Source organism: Rattus norvegicus, chromosome 9 (assembly GCF_021556685.1).
Source record: "Rattus norvegicus strain SHRSP/BbbUtx chromosome 9, alternate assembly SHRSP_T2T, whole genome shotgun sequence".
Classification (NCBI taxonomy): domain Eukaryota; kingdom Metazoa; phylum Chordata; class Mammalia; order Rodentia; family Muridae; genus Rattus; species Rattus norvegicus.
Genome location: NC_141542.1, coordinates 56943883 through 56968961, shown reverse-complemented (window position 1 = coordinate 56968961; position 25079 = coordinate 56943883). Strand labels below are relative to the sequence as shown.

Below are 25079 nucleotides of genomic sequence, written 5' to 3'. Positions count from 1 at the left end.
AGCATTCAGAGTACTTGCCCATGAACATTCATCCCTAGGAGGCAAAGGCTCTAGGTAGGCCCAGCTCAACTTCTTTGTGTTCAATGAACTGTGTTAAGTGTTGCTTTATTGCCAGTTTATGCGGAGTCTTGGCCACAGCCTGGGTTGTTTGGAGGTTCCCACAGGACCCCTTTGGCCAATAACTCGATTAGATGTAACCCATTCCCAGGACTGGATGCTTCATTTGGTGACAAGGGATGTCCAATTGGGGCTCCATATCCCCCGTTACTTGACAGTTGCATTCGGATATCCTTCATGTTGTATACACCATAGGAAGCTTCCACTGTTTTAGGGTTCTATATCTCAAATGACCCTTAGTCTTATATCTGTCCCTCCCCACATTCCCTTCCCTGTCCCCTTCTTGTCTCCCTGTCCCTGTCTGATCCTCTCATCTCAGTACCCCACTCTTTTAACCCCGTCCCACCCCACCCCACCCCAGTCCCATTCTGCACCCTTCTACTACTTTGTCTAAATGATGGTGTCCTTTTTTGCATAGAAACTATTTGGGAAAACTAATCTATTTGGGGAACTGCTTCCTTGACAGTTCAACTCGATGGGGTGAAAGTTAGCACAAGCAGCTCCATGTTGGCTTGGTCTGACATGATGGGGCTCAGCACAAGGGCTCGGTCTACAACAATGGCTTCCCCTAGCTTCTGATGTTCATCTCCTGGGTAACAAGAAATCGGGTGCTGAAAATACTGGCAGCCAGCCAGCAGGGAACAGCTCCTATCCTGGATCATGTTCTCTTCTGGAGGATCTTGAAAGTGATGTTAGGGTAGCTCCTGGAGGAAGGGAGCTAGGGGTTGGGGGCATGACTTATGCAGGGTTAAGTGCCTTCATGCCTGCCTAGATGCTATGATCTGGCCCTACATTGGGGCAGCTCTGTTGACAGCCACCTTTGGCAGGCAGAACCCAGGTCACCTGCAGCTACAGCTTAGTTGGCAGGAGCCTGTTGGAGAGGCATATGGGCCTCAGGCAAGCAGGCTGAACTTGTGCCTGGCTGGCCCAGGCTCATTTCAGACTGGCAGACCTTCCCAAGCCCTCTGGTTCCAGGCATACACATGGTCCTTTCTATTTTTATCTCTCCGCCCCCCCCCCTTTTGCCACACCATGCCCAATAGCAGGCGCCACGTTAGCTAATCCCACTTGATGCGCAAAGGCTTTAAATACACTATAATGAAACATAGTAGCAATCAGGTGCTCCCAGTGGGTATAATGAAACATAATAGCAATCAGGTGCTCTCAGCCCAGAGCGATCGATTTTCCTGTGTAAAATATTAACATCTTTCAGTGCTATTTGCAGATGTCATTAGAGCACAGATCACTTGCCGTCTCCTGAGTTCCCAACCGCATAAAGATCTATGTATCTTTCTGGGAAAACATCAAGATTTACCACTAGCATTACCTTTCCCTCTGTATTTTTACTACATGTCCAGACAGTGAATGATAGTAATATATTCAGGCTGGACCCGTGACTAAATTGGCTGTTTCCATTTTTCTGGGTTCTGTCTGGCCCCTGGATGCACAAAGCCCCACTTTTACATTCCTGTCTCACTGACCCGATTTTCAGTGGTCAGTTAGAGTCATGCCCTCTCGCTCCCCTCTGATTCTGTCTTGGTTGAGACTGTGTCCACGTGGCCTCCTGAGTTGTTTCAGGCCCTTGCTAGCAAGGCAAGCACAATGTTGGCAAAAGTGATGTTCTTCTTGGTATCATTGAGATTTCCAGCTTCAATGGACTGCTATAACTTTTCCACGTGACTTCTGTGGATGTGTATGCCAGTCCTGGAGCCATCTAAACAGCTACCCAATTGTGCATCTCAACCCCTTTCCTGCTGAAAGACCACAGTGCATCCAGAAAGAGGATCCACTAATCCATCCTAGGTAGGTAGCTTGGTTAGAGTCTTAGTTATGGTTTCTGTTGCTGTGTTGAAACACCATAACCAAGAACAGCTCGGGGAGGAAAGGGTTTATTTGAGCTTATACATCCTCATCAGAGTCTATCATTGAAGGAAGTCAGGTCAGGAACTCAAACAGGGGAGGAGCTGACACAGAAGCCATGGAGGGGTGCTGCTCACTGGCCTTGCTTCTCATAGCTTGCTCAACCATTTTTCTATTTTTAATAAAAAAAATGAAATTCATGACCAAGTCCTCAGGGGTGTCCCAACCCTCAAGGGCTGGTTTATCCTCCAACAATCAATATAATTAGGAAAATGTCCTACAGGCCTGCCTATAGCCCGATCTTATTCTTTGTAGAGAATTTTAAATCCAGCAACATGGCTGCTCTGGCAAGGGATCATATCCAAAGACCTTCTAGGTCTGTGTGATCTGGCTGGAATATAGACATGCCCCAGGACACATCTTTAATCCATATAATGAAGGTAAAGTTGTAGAAGGAAGCAGCCATGTTTGAAAGTGATGTCTAATTGAGGGACAGACAAAGTGATGAATCAGATAAAGACTTGATAGAATGAGTCAGATATAGAATATGCCCAACTCTCATGAAAACAGCACTTAACGAGAGGTTATTCTAGAGCAGCATAGGGAGAAAAAGGTGGTGTGGTATTTGTGAGGCAGTTTTACCAGGACAGTTTTACAGAGACAGGGTGCAGAGAGAGCAAGCTAGACACAGGTGGACTAACTTGGCATATATGTTTGTAGATTTTAGGCATAAAAATGATGTAGGATCAGAAGCTAGACAGAACGAACCAAAGAATAAGAAGAAGCCAGAAGATTAGAACAAATCGCCAAAGTTAGTATGAAGCCAGGCACAGCAATTTAGTCAGAAGCTGAGAGGAGCCAGACTGAATCAGTCACTTGGAAGATTAGATTGTATGGAGGCTAGAAGCTCTCAGGCCTGGGGATAGTTAGAACAGAGAAGGAAATGCTCTGGTCTCAGCCCAAACTATGCATCTGCACAACCTGTTAGGACCTAGGTAAACATTAAGGCCTAGATGGAATGTTAAGGCCTAGGTGACTGTTACCTGGCTAGCCTGCCATTAAAAGGAAACCTTTTTATATGTTTCTGCTGTTACTAGGAAGCTTTCTAGTGCCAGGATTGATTACATAGTCTGTTATGGTCTGTGTCCTTGGAAACCAGTCCCAATAGAAGTTAGTTAGAGGCCCACAGTAAGCTTGGACCCACACCAACCACCCAGCAGCACGTCCTGTGTTTGTTTGTGTATGGACTTTTATGGTATAAGGTACCCCTGGGTGGACCCCAACAAAAGAGACACCTGCACCCATATAAGAAGCTATTTTGAGTAGTGGTCAAGTAAAGTTTAAGTTCCCAAGACCTCCCTGGAAACTGACGTCCTACTTGGCAGAAAGAGACATGCATGTAGGTAACTGACATCCTGGTTGACAAGTTAAGACATGAACATTAGACAAGGCAAGTCCTCTGCCACAGTTGAATATCCCAACCAATGGGAGAAGGATAAGTGTACAACAAAGACACATTCCTAAGGAAATCCCCTATCCCTATATCCTGATTGATGAGCTAACTTGGCATATATGTTTGTAGACTTTAGGCTTAAAAATCCTGTAGGATCTCAGAGTCATGGTTCAGTTCCCGAATCTGGACCATGGCCCTGGTCAACCAGTCCTGGGGCGTATGCTCAATAAGCCATCCTTGTCTGACTGAAGTCAGAGCTCCTGTGGTTTGTGAGGCAACTCCTGGACCCTACCACTGTATCTTTGGCTGTCCTGGAACTCACAGAGACCCCCCTGCCTCTGCTTCTCAAGTGCTGAGACAAAATATTTGTCACCATGCCCAGCATTTAGGCACGCTTCTTAATTGAGATTCCCCTCCACTCGGGTGACTCCAGCTCTTGTCAAGTTGACATAAAAACTATGCATCGCAGCAGGAAATATCACCAACTGGAATGTTATCAAGTCCAGTTACCAAGCACCCTAGCTTAGTACCAAAGATTACGATAATGTCTGTCACTTTTCCTGTGTGGTGGCAAGATTGGAAGCTGCCAATGTCAAGCCAAGTTGCTAGCTGAGGACAAGGTCCCAGTTCAGGATTTGAAGTATGGTTCCTGTTGAATTATTATCTCTTTTGCGCCATACAGAATAAGAAAATCAAATGCGGAAACACTGCAATTTGGGGACAATCCCAGCAGAAGAGTGTGTGTGTGGGAGGTCTGGTTGTAGAGGCAAATACAGCTGCCACCTTAAAGGGAGTGAGACTAAGCTAACCTCCAGCCCCCTGCCATGACTCTGTGTGGGAAACGTGTTTTCCGGTTGCCCTAAATAGCATGCTCGGTGTGAAAACAGTTCCATGAAGTTTTCATAGTTATGAAACAAACAGGAGTTGTAAGTCAAAGCATTGTCTTTCAAATACATTGGCAGGGGTGGGATTGGGGTGGAGGTAATGGGGCCAGCAAACAGAAAACCTGTAACAGGTCTCAGATGCTAGAAATGAAATTCTTTGGGTTTTTTGTTTGTTTGTTTGTTTGTTTGTTTGTTTGTTTGATGGATGGATGGATGCATGGATGGAAACTATTACTCTCCTGAGTTGACACTTTCTAAAAGGTGTCACTCACAGACACAAAGATGTCAGATCACACAGAGCTGACAAGGAACGACTAGTAACAGACCAGAGACAGCCCAGGATAATTTGGCTTTGGATCTGCAGCATTCTGACTCTCCACAATTACAATATTCTAATCAGTTGATTTATCTCGTAGACTCTTTAACAAAAGCATAGACTTCTTTTCCTCTGGAAACTTCGATTCATATTGTCTAGCCCCAAAGCCCTCCCCATCTGAGATCCTTCATTCTTTCTCTCCCTTACTGGTCTACTGGGAGTGTTCATGGACCAGGGGGAGTAGTCATATGAGGGGGAAAGGCCCACAGACTCACTGGATTCTAAAGAGGATCTGGAAGGACTGGGTTCTTGTGCTGTAACATAGTCTGTGCTTCCTAACCAATCCCGAAATCAGCCACGCTAATACCTCCCCAACCTAATCAAGCACACGCTGATTCAGAAGTTGTAAGCTCCTCTTTTGCAATAATTTACTGACGGAATCATGTGTGAAACTTGGTTTACATTTATTTGTTTGTTTGTTTGTTTGAGACAGAAAACCTGGATTCATAATTCAAGCTGATCCGTGTGTGGTGGCACGCACCCTTAGTCCCAGCAATCAGGAGGCAGAGGCAGGAGGATCTCTGAGTTGGAGGCCAGCCTGGTCTACAGAGCGAGTTCCAGTACAGCCAGGGCTACACGGAGAAACCCTGTAAACCACCACAGTGTCTCTGGGGGATCGGCAGGGCTGGGCCGTGCTGAACTGAACCCAACGTTCATGGGAAAGGCACAGTGAAGTTCCGCCGTCTTCTGAAATCTCTCTGACCTTTTGTGCTCCCCCGAAAGGGCTGACCCTGATTTCCAAGGTTCTTCTTCCCCTTATGACTAAGCTCGTACATCTGTCCAGCCTTCCTCCCAAGGCGGGAAGGTTCCAGATCGGCGGTCTACCTGCCCCTGGGAACTTTTCTCCTTTCATTTGCCTCGGGCATTGCTCAGGCATGGGCGGTTTCATTCTTGCAACAGCCAGAATAAACCACTTCCTTCACTGCCGGCCCCTCGGCCCAGAAAGGCATATTGTAAATCCTTTACTTTGAACATGAGGAGCTGTATCTTTTTTTATTATAGATAGGCTCTTTATAGCCCTGTGGAATAGGATCTTTATGCTCTACCAAGGAAGTCCAAAGGGCCAGGGAGATGACTCAACACTTGGAGCATCTGTTTCTCCTGTAGAGGACACAGATTTGGTTCACAGCATCCACATGGTGGCTCACATATGGTTGTAACTAGTTCCAGGGGATTCAGTGCCCTCTTCTGACATCTGCAGGTGCCAATCATGCATGTGCTTCATGTACATGCAGGGAAAAAAAATAAACACTAAGGGTGGGAGAGATGGCTCAGTGGTTAAGAGCACTGACTGCTCTTTCACAGGTCCTGAGTTCAATTCCCAGCAACCACATGGTGGCTCACAACCATCTGTAATGGGATCCGATCCTCTCTTCTGGTGTATCTGAAGACAGTTACAGTGTACTTATATAATAAATAAATCTTAAAAAAAAAGAATGTGTTTAAAAAAAAAAAACAACCAAACAGGCGGGAAAAAAGGCCACCACCAACAAAAACAATGTTAAAATTTTAGCCAGTTATGCCTCTTGCCCATACTATAAACTTGAGAAGCTGAGGCAGGAGAGTCACTACGGTTTAGATGTTGACCTGGGCTATAGAACAAACTCTGAGATAGTTTGAGCTACAGAGTGAGTTTCAACTCAGGGGGAAAAATTGCAAAAGAAAAAAAAAACACCAATCATTTAAAAAGTGTCAAATGATTAATCCAGAGTTGCCTACATCAGCTGTCTCGAAGTCAGTATAGTAGACTTTGAAGAGAAGCATTAATCCCCTGTGGGGAGAAACCAAGGAAGTTTGGCTTGTTTGCTCCGGGCAAACCTTTCCCACAGGACTGTCATTTAACTTCTAGGGTAATAGCCCTTGTTCACAGGACACAGTTGTGTTTCTCCCTTCCCACAGGCCTCTGAGGCAGGACTGGAGAGAAGGCTCAGCACATGAAAGTCAATGCCGCACTTCCAGATTTCAGTTCCCAGCACCCATGCCAGCTCACAACCACCCATGGCCTCCCCTGTCTCCACGGAATGCGTCCTTTCACATATATATATATATATATATATATATATATATATATATATATATATATATATATATATATATATATTGTCTCAGTCAGGGTTTCTATTCCTGCACAAACATCGTGAACAAGAAGCAAGTTGGGGAGGAAAGGGTTTATTCAGCTTACACTTCTATGTTGCTGTTCCTCACCAAAGGAAGTCAGGACTGGAACTCAAGCAGGTCAGGAAGCAGGAGCTGATGCAGAGGCCATGGAGGGATGTTACTTACTGGCTTGCTTCCCCTGTCTTGCTCAGCTTGCTTTCTCATAGAACCCAGGACCACCAGCCCAGGGACGGCACCACCCACAATGGGCTGGGTCCTCCCCCCTTGATAACTAGTGGAGAAAATGCCTTACAGCTGTATCTCATGGAGGCATTTCCTCAACTGAGACTCCTTTTAATGTGATAACTCCAGTTTGTATCAAGTTGACACACAGAACCAGCCAGTGTGTACACACACACACACACACACACACACACACACACACACACACATACACACACACACACACACAAATGAGAATAGATTTTAGTTTTTTTTTTTTTCTTTTTTCAGAGCTAGGGATTGAACCCAGGGCCTTGCGCTTCCTAGGCAAGCGCTCTACCACTGAGCTAAATCCCCAACCCCGAGAATAGATTTTAAAAAAATGTTAGGGGATATATATGTTTTAGTTAGGATTTTACCGCTGTGAACAGACACCATGACCAAGGTAACTCTTATAAGGACAACATTTAATTGGGGCTGGCTTATAGTTTCAGATGTTCGGTCCATTATCATCAAGGTGGGAACATGATAGCATCCAGGCAGGTATGGTGCAGGAGAAGCTGAGAGTTCTACATCTTCATCTGAAGGCTGCTAGCTGAATACTGACTTCCAGGCAGCTAGGATGAGGGTCTTAAAGCCCCCCTCCCCAATGACACACCTACTCTAACAAGGCCACATCTCCTAATAGTGCTACTCTCTGGACCAAGCATATACAAACCATCACAATAAATATTACATACCAGACTGTGAGACTTTGTTTTCTACTGTCACATGTGACTTCTAGCTTATTTGATACCACAGCACCATCTGCTTGTCTCGTGTTTCATCAGAGTAGAAATCACAGATGGAAATAACCTGAGACGTTCAGTATCCAATAGTGCACCATCTTCTCAGCGAGGACGCTGAGCAGCTCCAGGCCCTAGTCCATTAATGAGCTGCTCTGAGGTTGCCTTCAGCCACTCAGTACCCCCCCTCCATGTCTGCCCCTCTCCTAAGCTCCTCAGTGGCTTGCCATCAGAATTGCCCGGGATGGTTTTGATTTCTGCCATGCTGGGCCATGGAGGTTTTAAGAGTACTACAGTGTTGCCCGCACAAGGCAGACCCAGTTTTAGCCCAGAGCAAAGTGTTGGTTGCTTCATCCAACAAGCTACTGACTAGATCAAGACGATACTTAGGAGCTGGAGTTCCAAACTTGGATTCTCACGCTTCTGTGGTAAACTGTCAGAGACATCCACTCGGCCCCGGGATGACTTACTGCTTCAGGTGTGTTGTGGTTTGTTTGTTTTGGCTTTTTGAAACATGGTCTCACTTGGCTTTCAAACTCTTATCTCGGTCTCTCGATTACTGAGATTACAGGCATGTACCACAAAGGCTGGCTGCTTTCTGCAGCCAATTAACAGACCAGCCAGCTGTCAAAGGAAGAAGAGGACCAAGAGGCTGGGATTCCTGTCTTAACACAAGTAACAAATCCTATTCAACCAGGATTAAGTGAAAGGGGAGAATCAAGAGCTTGATGTGCCTTGGAACTTAGAGCTGGACAAAGACAGATGTCAGAGTATACCGTTGAAGAAGACACCCCAGGTTTGCATGAAGGCAGAGCTACAGTACATGGGGGGGGCCAAGACTAGATACATGGTCTGTCCTGGCAGAGTCTGAAGGATGGAGGGACGGCAGACCTGAATACTTTCGTGTAGGTCTGGGTCTCTCTCTGCCACATTGTGAGGTCCGAGTTGAACCTCTTCCAGGATCTATTGAATGAGACTCACTGAGGCAGTGATTGATGCAATAGCAAGAGGAGTTTAATTCTGTCATGTCAGGGTCCTCCCACTTCAAGGGGAGACGACCCCAAGAAGACTCTGACAGGGAATTATATACCTTACAAACAATTGGAGCAGAATTCAAACAATTGGTAACTACGCGGGGTATTATTTATGGGGCAAAGTGACCTCCAAGTTGACTCGGGATCAGTGGACCATTCTAGACTTTCCAGGGGGGACGGTTGGGGGTCAGGAGAAGGTCAGTTGGGAGTCACAGGTAGCTTTGTTTGATATTTTGGTTTGCAGTTGCTCTGGGAACTAACTACTCCCTGGAAGGGAGGGGTCTTTGTGCTTGGAGGTTTTTGGTGGAACTTTCCCACTGGCCTTAGATTGACCCCAACTCTGGCTCTTTCAACATGACACAAGGTACTGTCAAGCAGTTGACAACCCACACAGAACGCCATTTTGCAATTTTAAAGAGTGCCAAAGATGCTATAATCTGCTATCAGAGTAACCATAACGACTATTAATTGAATTGTCAATGTATACCTCAGTGGTAGATCGCTTGCCTGGAAGAAATGGGGTCTCTGGGTTCCATCCTCCCTCAACAGAAATGAAATTACTAAGATTTTATTTTTGCCATTCTTCTATTTATATTTTTTTTCTTTTTCTTTTTTTTCGGAGCTGGGGACCGAACCCAGGGCCTTGTGCTTGCTAGGCAAGCGCTCTACCACTGAGCTAAATCCCCAGCCCCTATTTATATTTTTAAAAAAAATTAAAAACACTTAATGTGTGTGGCTAATGATGGAACATTGTGAGGTCAGAGGGCAGCTTTCAGAAGGTTTTTATCTACTACATGGGTCACGGGAATCAAACATGTCATCAGTCTTGGTGGCAAGCATCCTTACCCACTAATCTGACTTCCTAGCCCTCCCCTCCATATTTTGAGACCAATAAAAGCTTCTTTTCAGCCATGCAAATACTTTTGAGAATCTGTATAAGATCCAGGATTGCTCTCAGTTCTGTCCTGGGACCCAGGGCTCCCGAAACCTCAGCTGCTCCGTTGTGCCGGTTTCCCCCGCCAAAGAGCCCCAGTTGAGCCCAGTCCAGGGATGACGTCTGATGAGCAGCTCTGATAGAGCGTCAGGTAGGAACTCGAGCCGCCTTGGGGACAGCCTGCGAGTCTCTAAGCAGACACACATTCTCCATTAGAGGACCCGGAGGAGGCCGACTTCAGCAAAAATCATTACAAGACGCTGATTCTGTGCTTGTCTCGAGTCTGCTGTGCAAGGTTGGTGGGGGAAGCAGGCCAGTATAGTTTTCCTCTAAAACAGAACGGAGCAGTAGGCATGGGTCGGTAAGACAACCCCATGCTTAACCTTGAGCTGGCCGTGAAACTCAACATCTAAGACTTTTGAGAGACAGGAGGGAGGAAGAGTTCTGGTGACCGCAGCTGCCTTAAGGTTATCAAGTGGGATAGGAGTTCAGGGGCCCTTAGGAGTAAATCAGAGTGCAGGGGCTGGAAGCTGAGCATTAGAGTCTCCCCAGAAGATTTAGCCAATCTCCCTGTGTGGGTTCGATAAGTCTGTCTGTCTGTCCCTCTGTGGGTTGGTGTGCATTTGCTCATGTGTACATACATCTCTGTGTGTATGTACCTGTTATACTTGTTCATGTGTATGTAAGTAGGTAGGTGCACATATGTGTGTATGAGTCTGTACTTGTTCCTTTGTATGTAAATAGGTGTGTGTGTGTGTGTGTGTGTGTGTGTGTGTGTGTGTGTGTGTTTAGGCCAGAAGTCCAAGGCAAGTATCTTCCTCACTCTCTGCCTTATTTTTTCTTTAACTTTTACTATAGTAAAAGTAGGGGTATCTTGCCAGCACATGTGTGTACCATGTATGTACTTGGTACCCAAAGAAGTCAGAAGAAGGTACCATATCCCTTTGAATTGGAGTTAGAACCAGTTGTGAGCTGCCATGTGGGTTCTGGGAACTGAACCCAGGTCCAGTGCTCTTCACTGCTGAGCCGTCTCCTTAGCCTTCCCACCTTTTTGTTTTGTTTTGTTTTTTGCATTTCTGACCTCCCCTGAGGCTCATCTATTTGGCTAGACCGTCTCTCCAAGGAACTCCAGGGCTCTCCTACCTCAGCTTCCCCAGTGCTGAGATTACAGCTGCCTGATGCCCTATTTGGCTAGGGTGCTCCTGCTCTGAACTCAGGCCCTCCTGCTGGAAAAGTTGGTATCTGTCTAAACTCCACCCCCACAGCTACCTGGCAACAGGCAGGTATGCTCCACCCCACAGTTGCCTGGCAATAGCCAGCTGTGCCTTACACTGTATAAAGGACTGCTTGCCCCCTCCCCATTCTCTTTTTGCTCTTCCTTTCTCTGTTCTCTTGCCTTTTTCCCTCTTTGTCCCTGTCCCTTCTCTCCCCACCCCACCCCCTTTCCCTCCACATACCCTTGGCCAGCCTTTCCTCTCTCCTTCTACTCTTCTCTCATTAAACCTTTCCAGGTGGAACCATGTTGGTTTGGTGTGCTTTGTCCAGGAAGTGAGCTGATATTTAAACCCCAACAGGAACAAGAGTTTACCATAAGCCACCAGCCCTCCGGTTTGAGAATTTTAACACACTTGACAGCACTGTGTAGCTAGGTATCTCCCTATGTCTAGCCCCAAGTGAGCTGGGTTTGAACATGTCCTGTAAGGAGGCCCCAGCTGCCTGCCGTGAGGAGAAATATAGGCTGTGGAGTTGCCAAGGGGTTGAGACACACATACAGTGAAAGAACAGATGGGAAGACTGAGAGAGTGTTTTGAAGCCTGGATTAGGGGTTGAACAGGAGTCCCCCTCCCACCCACGCCCCACCCCCTGCCGGTCTGGAACAGCAGCAGTTACCTTCCGGCTTTCCCTGGCCACCAAACAGCATTTTAAAATTCCGAGTAACGTTCACTTTGAAAATATTTTCATATTAATGACAGGTTATTTATTTTCATTTTAATTATTTAATTTAAATATTTATTTTATTTATAAATTTATTTTATCATTATATAAATATAATTTAGTTTATTTAATTAATTACATTATTACTTAAATATTTAAATTAAAATTAATTTTATGCGTGTGGATGTTTTACCTTCATGGATGTCTGTGTGCCATGTGCCTCCATGTGTCTGGGTGCCTGCTGCAGGCCAGAAGAGGGCGTCAGACATCCTCTTAATGGGAGTCCTCTGGAAGAGCAAAGAATACTCTTAACCACTGGCCTACCTCTCTAGTTCTTCACGTTTATTTTCCAATTGTCATAGGATCATTGTACATATTTGGACTGGGGAGATAGTTCAGCACAGAGGGCTTCCCTAATATGTACAAAGTACCACAAAATAGTGAAAAGAAAATCGTACTACTTTTGTGGTTCTCTGGGATAACTTGACATATGTATACAATATTTAAAGATGTATTTATTTATTTCATGTATATGAGTAGACTGTTGCTGTCTTCAGACACATCAAAAGAGGACAGCATCCGATCCCATTACAAATGGTTGTGAGTCACCATGTGGTTGCTGGGAATTGAACTTAGGACCTCTGGAAGAGCAGTCAGTGCTCTTAGCCGCTGAGCTATCTCTCCAACCCAATGTATACAATATTTAATGATCAAATAATTTCTGTGTCCCAAAGAAGCATTCAGTAGTTCTGTGTACTGGGAGTCTCTACATTCTTCTTAGCTTGACATTCAAAGTAACATTTCTATTCTATCACTGTTGGCTATCCAGTAACTCGATAGGCAGACCAGGCTGACCCTTCAAGAGTCACAGAGATCTTCCTGCCTTGGTCTCCTGAGTGTTGGGCATAACTACATGCGTTTGCCACCACACCTGGCCTGGGTAACATTTCTAAATGATGTGCTAACACTGGTAGCTTTGAACATGTGTTTTCCCTCCACAGTGATGGAACTCAGGCTTGCAGAGTTGAGCTGCTCTTTTTCTGGGTATTTCTGGGTATTTGGGTATTTTGGGCAGTTGAAGCACCAGGTTTGGGAGGAAGGGTGGCCTAAGGGCAGTTTCATAACACAAACAATTCTCAATTCTCACTATTATTAAGCAGAAACAGAAACAGGGGGGGGGGGAGGCGGAAAGGGGAGAGGGAGACCAGAAAGGACCCTTCAGGCAATGAGAAAGAACAACCTCACAACAAGCTGTCCGCTCTGTTATTCTTCTCCAGGTCCTTGCCAGTAAGCCTTTGCCACGGTAAAGTAAAGCACCAGAAACCAGAGCAAGCCCCAGGCAGGATACTCACAACATCTCCCCTTTTATGTAGAAAGAGAGACAACAGGTCTCAGTTCCCCTCAGTCACCACAGAACTGTCGAGTGACTTTGGCAAGTCAGTAGCTCATGACACTGTGCTACTCTGAGGATGTGGGAATGTGAGCTGAGAAAAAAAAATCTCAGCTGCCATATCCAGCCTGTTCAGTGCCAGACACGGAGTGTGAGGGCAGGCTTGACAGTGGATGCTCCCAAGAGTGGGAGGTAACCTCTTTCTAGGAAAGCCCCCATCTGGGAAACAACCCATGTTTCCAACCTTCCCTGAGATCAGAGTGCCCTTTTTTTCTCTATTTCTCAGAGTATACAAGGAGCTTAGGGAGCTGAGGACAGAGAGAGGAAGTAAAGTCACCCCATACAGGAACTGGGACCCAGGGCTCCTTAGTTCCCACACGGAGTTCTCCTCCTTTGTATGTCCTTTGTCCCTTGAATGATTGTGCACTTGAGCTGACAGAAGAGACGTCAGCACTGAAGGAAACACAGAGCTGGGCCAGAGCCAGAACTTTCAAGGTTTTCAGACGGCGTCAGATGGGAAAGGCAAGAGGTCAAGGAAGCCAAGGGCATGGTTGTTCCGTCGATGATTCTCGGTGAAACCCCTGGCCTGGCAGTCAGGAGCAGTAACCAGAACACAGGCCTATCTCCAGAACCTGCATGGGTGTGCAGCCAGATGGCACAGTTATAGGACATTGAGGAAGGCAGTTTTCCAGTCCCATAAATCCTGGGACAAGTAGGACTCTGGAAGGTATAGGGATGGTAAAGGGCTGAGGCGGGCACAAGTATACGTAGCAAGAGGAACAGATATATGAAGGTAACGAAGCAGGGGCCTGGGAAGACGTGTGCAAGGCTCTGCCTCCCAGTGTGATTTGAACACAGAATGTGGATCCCAGAAAGTTGTGGGGGTGGGCAGAGCCAGGCAAGGGGTAGCCTCCTTGCTATGCAGGTGAGAGATCCAGGCTCTGTCATCTAGGTAGGTGGTTCAGGTAAAACATGGTGAGAGCCTTGAGCCACATGGTAAGTGGTGGTTGAAAGAGAAGGTTGAGATATGGAGTAGGAGAGAGGGGCTGGAAAGACGGCACAGTGGTTTAAACCATGTACTCGCCACACAGAGGACCCAAGTTTGGTTCCTAGCACCCACACAACTGCCTGCAACTCCGGGGGATCCCATACCCTCCTCTGGAATTCAGAGGCTCCTGCACTTACACATGCCCAGCCCCAAATACATACACTCAGAATTAAAAATAAAATAAATCTTTCAAAAAAGAAATACGGGGTAAGCAAGTCGGAGGTTAACTGGGTGTCAGTGACTTGATGGAGCATGAACCTCGGTGGCGTAAAGTGAGGTGCTGCTTCTGTGAGGGTCTTGGGGGGTCACACAAAAGAGGGTGGGGAGCAACACTGCCAACAGCCCTCCCAGAATGCCATTTATGAGACAGGAAGAAAAGTCCCCCAGATGATGCTAACTGACTTCAAACAGAATTCAGAATGCCAGTCACAGGAGAGTTGGAAATGTCCTTGGCTCTCGATCCACTGACTTACAGGACGATGCTAGGGAAAGTCCTGAATCTAACCTAGAGTATTCTGTGGGGTGGAGGAAGTTTTGTTTTCCCTTATTTTTTGGCCTTTCCTAATGATATGGTTTGGGGATCTATTTGGGTGACAAAAAAATGACATTTAGTGACAACCATGGGATACATCTAGATGTTACATGGTTTACATGTAACATGGGTTACATCTAGATGTTGTTGCATGATTTACATGTAATGTGTGTTACATCTAGTTGTTACAGGGTTCACGTGCAACATGGATTATATCTAGATGTTGTTATATGGTTTACATACAACATGGGTTACATCTAGATATTGTTGCCAATCACACATTATCCAGAGGGTGGGTGACACCTGATAGTTTGGTCTGACATGGTTAAGAAGTGGCTTAAGTTTTCCAGGTGTGGGGGCTCATTCCTGTGATCCCAGCACCTGCAAGGCAGATGCAGGCAACCAGGAAGGAGTTCAAGGTCAGCCACAGATATGTACCATGTCTGAGGGTGGTCCCAGTTACAGTGTGAGATGCCCTCTCATTTATGTAACACCTAAAACTGGGCCTAAAGCAAAATAAAACCCTTCAAAGAGTTGGCCTTCATGTATCCAGTGGGTTGGAAGGGGTAACTGTTTTTCTTCTTTTTCTTTGTTAGGGCGTTTTGTTATTTCTTTGTTCTTGATGTATACAGGGGTCAGGAAAAGCAAGGTTGGAAAAAGTCAGTTCTGGATACAAGTGCTCACTGGCAACGAAAAAATGGGAACGAAGTCTGGATAAGGCTTTCCCATGCTCTTCTGCCTGCAAGCTGCTCTGACCTTTGGGTTACCATCAGAGCAGGTGTCTGTGTGCCGTATCTGGTTCCCTGTAACCCCCTCTCTTCCTCATCAGATACTCTCAACTCTTTTCTCTAGGAGATAATAATGTAGAAATCAGAGCAGAGAGGCATATAGTCCGGGCTGAAAAGATCCTAAGATTTTCTAACCCCACACCAAAGGTAACTACTACTTAACACTAATGCCTTAAGCAAAATGAATCCACCTCCCTTTCCAGACCTTGGCCATCTTAGACAGCAAGCTCTTTCACTCAGGGCTGTAAATGCCTGAGGAGAGATGTCTTCAAGAGACAGACGTGGAGGTGTGCCATGTGGCTGGCCCTTTCTCTGCCTCTGCAGAGATCACTTTTGCTCATAATTAAAAAGCATCAGGGAAATCTAATTTGGATGCAAATCCCATAATACGCTTGAGCTCAGCCCGTTTGTTTCCCTATTTAGGCAATTTTCTATGTTTTTATTCTTTCTTTCAAAGAACATGCGTAGGCTATCCCATGCTGGATATGAGACACACGGTAGTATGTCTCTTCTGGCAGCCATGAAGCCCACAGCAGCAACAGTTGCCCTAACCTTTGTATTCCATTTCCCTGCTCCGTGTTCACCTTAGAGAGGCTGGCTAGAGCGCGCTTCGCCATGTCATGCATATTTGTATGGAAGCCAGCAGCCACTGCCCAATCACCTGATCTAGCCTTTATTTGACCAGTTTAAAATGGGGAGAAGGTTCACATGAAAATGAAAATCACCTGAGTATGTGATCCACTCCTAGTCGGGGCAGCCCCTCTGGAGAAAGCAGAATTAACATCAGAATAAAAACAGCATCAGGGCAACCCACAACAAATTTCTTTTGAAACAATGTTCCCATAAATACACAGTAAACAGCATAGTTCCATTCCAAAGGGCTGGAGAGCTGGCTCCGCTGTTAAGAGTGTGTAAGACTGTAGGGCACGTGAGAGGTGGAGGGCCAGGAGGATCATGAGTTGTGGCCAGCACGGATATATGGGGAGACCTGGCCTCAAAAGGCTTTTTAACTAAAAATTAAAGGCACCTGTGCTTCAAAAGCCACCACCGAGAAACTGGTAGGAAAGAAGGAAGGTGGTGGGCAGAGAGAAGAAAGCATAGCTCACAGCCCATCAGAGAAGGTTCTTTTTGCAGCAGATGGGAGCCACTGTGGAGACCCTTGCAGTATCCAATGCAGAGAATAAGCAGCTATGAGAACCCAGATGTTTCCCACTGGGACAGCATCAAAAGAGAGGGCAGAGAGATTGTAAGAGCCAGGATGCCTGCTGTGGGGTGGTCTCTTCTAGACGTGACGAGGGTGCTGTACCCGGCAAACCTCGAACCTCAACAGTGCGGTTGCCTGAGTGAAACCTGCACAGTGACCATACCAGTAGGTATTCCAGCACGGATGGGGAAAATCCCACCCCTAGGTGAAGACTTAGAGCCCATCAGTTAATGCATGCTAAGGGAGGGAGAATCAGTTTTCTCCAGGGATGAGCCCCCGATAAGTTACCTAATCCCAAGGAGCCAGCTCTAAACACAGATGATATTTGTCCCTCCCTCACTCATGTTGAAAATTTGATCCTGTTATTGATATGTTACTCTGGGGAAGTCCAGGATTATATGAGGTCATTGGCGTAGGGCAATTAGTAACTGATGGCATTAGTAACTTTATACAAAGAGAAGGAATCTGATATACTTATCTGGTCTTGGCATGTGACGTCCTCTGCCATGTTCTGATTTGGAATGAGGTCATCATCAGAGGCCGAGCAGAGCTGACCAGGGCTGGGGCAGTGCTGGGGCAGTGCTGGGGCAGAGCTGGGGCAGAGCTGGGGCAGAGCTGGGGCAGGCCTCCTGAACTGTACAACTCCTAGAGGTGTGTGTCAAGTGAGCTTATGCTCTTGACAAGTTACCTGGCCTTATGCTCTGTCACAGCTCCAGAGACAGACCGAGGCAGAACTACGCTGTCTTCAGGTTTGTAAGATAAAACCTTCAGATCCAAAGAAAACTATAGCTGGAGACAGGGCCTTTTCAAAACGTAGTTAAGGGGAGGGAGAGTCGCTTTTCCCCTAGAATAGGGCCCCTGGTAGGTTGACCATGATGCAGTGGATGGCCTCACACAAATAGCACTCCATGGGTTGAGGGGAGAGGGAGAGAAGGAGGGAAGGTGAGAGAGAGAGAGAGAGAGAGAGAGAGAGAGAGAGAGAGAGAGAGAGAAACACAATGTTGGGGTGGAGTGGGGAGATAGGGGTGGACTTGAGAGGAATTAGAGGGGGGATTGAGAAGTAAATATAATTTGCCTAGGAAGCGCAAGGCCCTGGGTTCGGTCCCCAGCTCCGGAAAAAAAGAACCAAAAAAAAAAAAAAAAAAAGAAAAAAATATTAAATACAAGAGAAGTAAATATAATAAAATACATTGTATGCATGTATCCTCAAAAGATCAACTATTATATTAAACACATTAGGAAGGTCACTAGGTTAAATGGAACCCTGAAGGTGGGCTCGAGTGGAGAGAATTGGTGCCCTTGCAAGAAGAGGAAGAGATGGGGTTGGGGATTTAGCTCAGTGGTAGAGCACTTGCCTAGCAAGCGCAAGGCCCTGGGTTCGGTCCCCAGCTCCGGAAAAAAGAAAAAAAAAAAAAAGAAGAGGAAGAGATACCAAAGACGTGTATGAGGGAAGGTCACGTGAGACAGAACCTGTGTGACATGTGCTAGCCTAGGAGAGAGGACTCAGGGGAAATGATTCCTACCAGTCCTTGATTGTGTACTCCAACCCAGGACTGTGAGGAATCTGATGTCCATTGTCTTCTGCGCCCTTTCCTTTGTGTTTCATTGCAGTAGCTTGAGCAGAGTGACTTAGATTTGTACCCAGGATGTGTAGGAAAATGACTGCAACTCAATAATAAGGTGGCAGGGCTGGGGAGATGGTTCAGGCAATGACCATCTCAAAAAAAAAAGGTAGCTGGAAGAAGACATCCAATATTGACCTCTGCATTCTACAGTGGACACACACATGTGCATGCACAGTCAAACACACACACATAACACACAGAATGTCTGCATGTGCATACACACAGACCAATGTCGTCTTTTTTTTTTTAATGAGAATATTTTCAGTGTGTCAATATGGTGAGCCACCTTTTATCTTGTCCATTAGGTTACAATACTTTAGAAAAATCTCAGATCGCCGAAATTGTTAGATTTTCTTTCCTGGTCTTTCTTCCACCTCCTTGTATAATGGTTCTGATGATGTCCACCCCCCACCCCGTCCTCCCTTGCCAGCAGGAGGCGCTCTTCCCCGCTAGTCTGCCTTCCACAAGCCAGGGGTCAAGAGAAGTGCTGGCCTCTGGGGTCCCTGTCCATTGCTCATTTCCGGTGGTTGTAAGCAAGGCTGCCACGCCTTTCTGCAGGGATTATACCATGCCATATTGACCTTGAGAGAACCCACATTCAGAAGCACGGAAAACATGCGAGATAACGTGCGTTTGAGACGGGCCACAGAAGTGCGAGCATTTCACTGTGCTGCGCGGAGCACTTTCTGAGGTTTCACCACCTGGGATTGTGTTCCCGTTAGGTTCAGGGTTGAAGTCCCAGTGTACCCCAGCAGGTGGCTGACTTTGGAGAAAGAACTTTTGAAAGATAATTAAAGTTGTGGTGGCTTGAACTAGAAATCTCTGTCATAGGCTTACGTATTTGAATACCTGGTACCCAGTTCTTTTTGGAACCATAAGCCCCAAACTCTTCCTTCTGTAAACTGCCTTGGCCATGGTGTTTCATCACAGCTGTCGAAATGTAACAGATGCAGGGTACAATGAAGAAAGCGTTGGTCGCAACGCTGAGATAAGAGGATCCATTCTCCTCTTTGTAACCCCCTAAAATGTGTTTTAAATATCCCTCTAGATCCTGTATGGTCTTTAAAAAAAGTTGCATCTAGCAAAGCAATACTCAATTTTATAAGACACATTGTTGTTTCTCGTATTTTATCTTTCTTTACATGTATGTGTGTGGGGGGGCGTATCTTTGTGTCATGCATGTGTGTGTATCTGTGTGCGCACGTATGCGCAGAAGCCAGAAGAGGGCAGTGGGATTCTTGGGAGCTGGGGTTATGAGTGGTCGTGCGCGAGCTGTCTGATGTAGATGCTGGGAGCCCAGCTCCAGTCCTTCTCCAAGAGCAACAAGGCTCTTAGCCATAGAGCCATCTCTTCTAGTTCTAACATACAGGTTTAAAAAAAAAAAAACAAAAACAAAAAACCTTTGGCCTTGCTGTACATCCAAAGCTGGCTTCAAACTTGTGATTCTCCTGCCTCAGCACACCATGTTGGTATCACAGCCACCATTGCTTGCTCTTTGTTCTTCAGACTTTTGACACAAAGTAAGAGCTGCTCGTCCAGAGGCAAGCTGTCTTACTTCCTTGTCCTTTTGCCTTTTCTACTTTTCTCCTCGACCTTAGCTCAGAGGCAGAGAGGTCGTCCTCTGTTTGCACATGGTACGCTCTTGTTACTGATCCCAAACTTTCGGGGATCCAGGGTATGATGCTGCTGACTTTTCGTTACTCTCCGTGAAGATCTACTTTATATTATTTTCCTGATGCTAAGGATTGAACTTAGAGCTGTGGTCTGAGCCGAGTGCTCTACCCCCGAGCCACACGCAGCTCCAAGACTTAGCTTGTCTTGTCTCCTTTCCTAACTACACAGCAATGCCTCCATCCCTCTACAACGGATGTCATGATGCTTAGGCAAAAACTAACATTGGGGCTGGAGAGATGGCTCAGCGGTTAAGAGCACCCGACTGCCCTTCCAGAGGTCCTGAGTTCAAATCCCAGCAACCACATGGTGGCTCGAAACCATCTGTAATGGGATCCGATGCCCTCCTCTGGCTTGTAGTCACACGTACAGGCAGAACACTGTACACTGTATACATAATAAATAAATAAATCTTAAAAAAAAAAGAAACCCTAACCTTCAATGACTCAGGGTTTTTGTTTGAGTTACTACTATTCTTAGACAAGCCATGTTTGCCTTTAATGACTTCAGTCCTTTCCCTGTAGAGCTTTGTTTTTGACATTCAAATCTTGCCATTTAAAGTTTTGCTTCATCTGTGCTGTCGACATAAATCCTTCCCCCAGTTCTGTTTCAAGCTATCAAGTTCCTCCAGCCTCATCCCTGACAATCTGAAAACCTCTGTTGTGTCTGGAAGATACCGTTTCCTTAGAGTCACCCATCCCCTCTGGCTCTGACAGTCTTTCCAACTCCTCTTACATACAGTTTCCTGAGTCCTGAGGGGAGGAGTTTGATGAAGATATATATCCTAGTTAGGACTGAGCAGTCCAAAATCTCTCACTGTCTGTGAACTGTTCGGTTGTGGAGTCTGTGTTATTTCCCATCTATTTCCAGAAGAAGCCTCTCTGATGAGGACTGAAGGAGGCGCTGGTCTATGGGTGTAGCAGTATATCCTTAGGACTCATGTGATTGCTATGTTCCTTTAGTGAACTAATGGAACTAAGTTCTTCTCTAGGCCAGCGACATATCTAGTCTTAGGTTATTAGGCCCATGACCTATCTAGTCTTAGGTTATTAGGCCCATGACCTATCTAGTCTTAGGTTATTAGGCCTACAACCGATCTAGTCTTAAGTTATTAGGCCCATGACCTATCCAGTCTTAGGTTATTAGGTCAATGACCTATCTAGTCTTAAGTTATTAGGCCCATGACCTATCTAGTCTTAGGTTATTAGGCCTACAACCGATCTAGTCTTAAGTTATTAGGTCAATGACCTATCTGGTCTTAGGTTATTAGGCCCATGACCTATCCAGTCTTAGGTTATTAGGCACAGGACCTGTCTAGTCTTAGGTTATTAGTCTCAGAACCTATCTAGTCTTAGATTATTAGGTCACTGACCTATCTAATCTTAGGTTGTTAGTCTCATGACCTAGATATTCTCAGGTTATTAGGCCCATGACCTATCTAGTCTCAGGTTATTGGCTACGTTTTTAGTGTCAGATGTGAGTTATATCCATGGAGTGGGCCTTAAGTCTAACCATGCAGTGGTTGGTTACTCCATAATATTCGTGCCACTGTTGCATGAATATTGTATCTTGCAGGCTAGCTTCTGTTGTATGTTGCCGGGTTAATCCATAACTTGGTGAGACCGATGATTGCTTTTCTTCAGAAGCAGCCTGCAGAGGAACGTTTAGTACCACGAATGATAGTCAGTAGGGATGAAGTTTCAGGTTAGCCACCAGGTCAACTTAGTGTTTAATGACATATGTAAGTGTTGTCTCCAGCAATGAGGATTTACCATCAGGTTATAGTAATAGCCTAGGATGTTTGAGGGTTCCTATGAGGCCCTCTATGGGAATGTTTACTCTACTTACTGCGAGTTGGAAGTATGTAGCATGTATTTTTATTTCCAAGGGAGGGTCTCACAACTAAGAGGTTATCTTGAGTCTCAGAAGAGACTTTTGATTTTGGAACAGTTATTGTGACTGTTAAAAACCATAGGGGGCTGGGAAGCTGGCACAGGAGTTAAGAGTACTGGCTGTTCTTCCAAAGGACCCAGATTCATTTTCCAGCACCTGTATGGTGGCTTATAACCGTCTATAGGTCCATTTCCAGGGTGTCTAATACCTTCTGGCCTCCATAGGTATTATACACATGTAGTGCGTGCGCATGCACACACGCACACACACTCACATATAGGCAAAACATCATATATAAAAGTAATAAAATTAAATAGTAATCACAATGAACTACAAGTACTTTTGAAGTTGGAGCAAACATATCTTTCATTATGAGACAGCTGTGAGGCTATGAGTGCCAGAGGCAGAGTGTTATAGTTTGATTGGGAAATGGGCCTCATGGCTCATGTATTTGAATGCTTGGTTGCCAGCTGGAAACAGGCTTTGAGGTGGAAGTGGAACCCTGGGGCACTTGGAGGCAGACGTTGAGGTTTCTTAGTGTGGTTCAGTTCTTGTTCTCTCTGATTTCTGACTGGGTGCAGTGTGGCCAGAAGTCTGACTCTACTGTGCCTTCCCACACTGATGGGCTTGTATCTTTTCTAATTGTAAGCCCAAGCAAATTCCTTTCAGTCGCTTCTCGTGCACTCTGTCACAGTATGGAGGAAAAGTGCTACCTCAGTTAGGTATAGAATTTTTTAAATTAAAATTATTCTTGCTTTGGCATTTACCCCAAGAAGTACATAACTGAATGTAGTGCCAGTCTTAGTCATCACTTGGATACAACTGTGAATCACATGGAGTCTCAATGGGGAACTGTCTAGGCTATGCTGGTCTGTGGGCATTCCTGTACAGAATATTTCTTCTTTAATTAGGTTAATTGAGGTGGTGGGTTTTTTTAAAAGATTTATTTATTTGTTTTATGTATATGAGCACACTACCACTGTCTTCAGACACCCCAGAATGGGGCATCAGATCCTGTCACAGATGGTTGTGAGCCACTATGTGGGTTCTGGGAATTGAACTCAGGACCTTTAGAAGAGCAGCCAGTGCTCTTAACCACTGAGCCTCTCCAGCCCTGGGCATTCTTCTGATGCTTCATCTTTGTCTGTAACCTTTTTGTTCTCTCAGAATCACATTTCTAGCATGGGTTTTGTTAACTCCTGTGATGATGTCTCTTGGCCTGGGTCTATTTTTATTCAAGAGGGTATGCATTTCAGACTGAGTCTTTAAGTCTGTCATTCCAACTGGGACCTTGCAATGTGCAGAGACTCCTGTCCCCCAGTTCTGGGTAAGTATTTGTTTTGTGTTTTTAGATTTTTTTTCTGTTTTTTTTTCTTTACAAATTCTAATTTGTTAGACAGCCAGCTCTTTAGTCGGATACTCGTCTTTTCTGTGTTATCTGTATTTGCTTTTCTAGTGTTTGTTTGGTTCTTTCTGCCTCCTGGGAAGATAGCCTCAACCTCAACCCGAAGTTTCACTGTTGCATTTTTTTTTTTTACATTTCAGCGTCTTCCTTATTTTCTTTCCCCATTTTTAAAAATAGCTCATGCTCTCATGTGGTGGTGCAATGTTTTATTCTCTGAGCACTTTCTATATGGATTTTTTTTTTAATTTCGATTTTGTTTTCTTGAAATGGAGTCTACCAGGCCTGTCTTATTCCTCTGCCTCAGCCTCTTGATTACCTGGAGCCATGGCCCTGTGTCACCACCCTCAGATTTCATTATAGATTTTTTTTTTAAACTTGTCACCTGCTTCCTGTCTTATATCTGGCTTTATTTTTTTTTATGGTCTCTTTTTTATGGTTTTTTTTTTTTTTTTGTTAGAGTCTCTTGTGTCCTATGGCATTTTCCCAAGTGTGCTGAAATACTCTGTGGTCCATTCATATTTTAGAATGGCAGTAGATCCGGGCAGCCTATGCTCGAAGTGGGGACAAGAAGCTGAGCTGTCCTGTTCAGAGGAGCTCTGTATGTCGATATGTTTGGGTGGGTTTTCACCACCAAGGCATTTTCTCGCCTTTCCTAATTATGGGTGTGGGGAAAGCCCCTTCGCCTGTCCCCTAAAGCTTCTGATAATGTTCCTAATTTCCATTTTTGTCCCCACCCTGGCCTGAGAGGAAAGTGGAGGTTTTCAGAGCTGACAGTGGAGACTGCTTAGCTCCGTGACCTTCTGAACCTTTCGTTCTCCGTTTGCGATATTCCTTTCTTTTTTTTCCCCATTAATTCATTTATTCACTTTACATCCCCATTGCAGCCCCCTCCCTCCTCTCCTCCTAGTCTCACCCTCCCACCCACTTCCCAGCTAGGGGAAAGGCATCCAAAGGCAGGTGCACAGAGTCTGAGTCAGAGACAGCCCCCACTCCAATGGTTTGGGGAGCCCACATAAACACCAGGCTGCACATCTGTTACATATGTGTAGGTGGCCTAGGCCCAGTCCACACATGCTCTTGGGTTGGTGGTTCAGTCTCTGTGAGCTGCCATGGGCCCAGGTTAGTTGACTCCGTAGGTCTCCTTGTGGTGCCCTTGACCTGTCTGGCTCCCTCAATTCTCCCCCTCAACTCTTCCAGAAGACTCCCCAAGCTCTGCCTGACGTTTGACTGTGGGTCTCTGCATCTGTTTCCATCCACTGCTGGATGAAGTCTCTCAGATAACAGTTGTGTTAGACTCCTGTCTGTAAGCCTAGCAGAGTATCATTAATAGCGTCAGGAATTGGCTTTTTCCCAGGGGATAGGTTTTAGACTGGGGCAGGCATTGGTTGGCCATTCCCTCCATCTCTGCTCCACCTTTACTCCCCGCACATCTTGTAGGCAGGGCAAATTTTGGGTAGAAGGTTTTGCGGGTGGGTCGATGTCCCCCTTCCTCTACTAGAAGTCCTGCCTGGCTGTAGGAGGTAGCCACTTCAGGCTCCATAACCCCTCCCCCAGCTGTTATCTCCATCTTGTCCCAGAGATGCCCCCCCATTTCCCTTCTCTCTCCCGGCCCTCTCACTCTGACCTCAAACCCCCTACATCCGATCCCCACCCACCTCTATTCCCTTCCCCACCTCCTCTCCCACCCAGTTCCCTCTGTCCCTCCACTTTTGATGTCTATTTTGATTCCTTTCTGAGTGAGATCCAAGCGCCCTTCCTTGGGCCCTCCTTGTTATTTAGCTTCTTTGGGTTTGTGGGTTGTAGCACAATATGAATTACTTCATGGT

The 25079-nt window shown here is 45.8% G+C and overlaps 1 long non-coding RNA gene across 2 annotated transcripts in view; it reads right to left on the bottom strand.

The window, feature by feature from the left end:
• LOC148003699 (uncharacterized) overlaps nt 1-25079 on the bottom strand; it is a 31634-nt gene that overhangs the window by 2340 nt on the left and 4215 nt on the right. The window contains exons 2-3 of one of the 2 annotated variants that reach the window (XR_015629488.1): nt 16181-16217; nt 11891-11984 (exon numbers count right to left, since the gene is read on the bottom strand). This is a non-coding gene — a long non-coding RNA (uncharacterized LOC148003699). The remainder of the gene's footprint in view (nt 1-11890; nt 11985-16180; nt 16218-25079) is intronic. The other variant, XR_015629487.1, reaches the window with a different exon arrangement.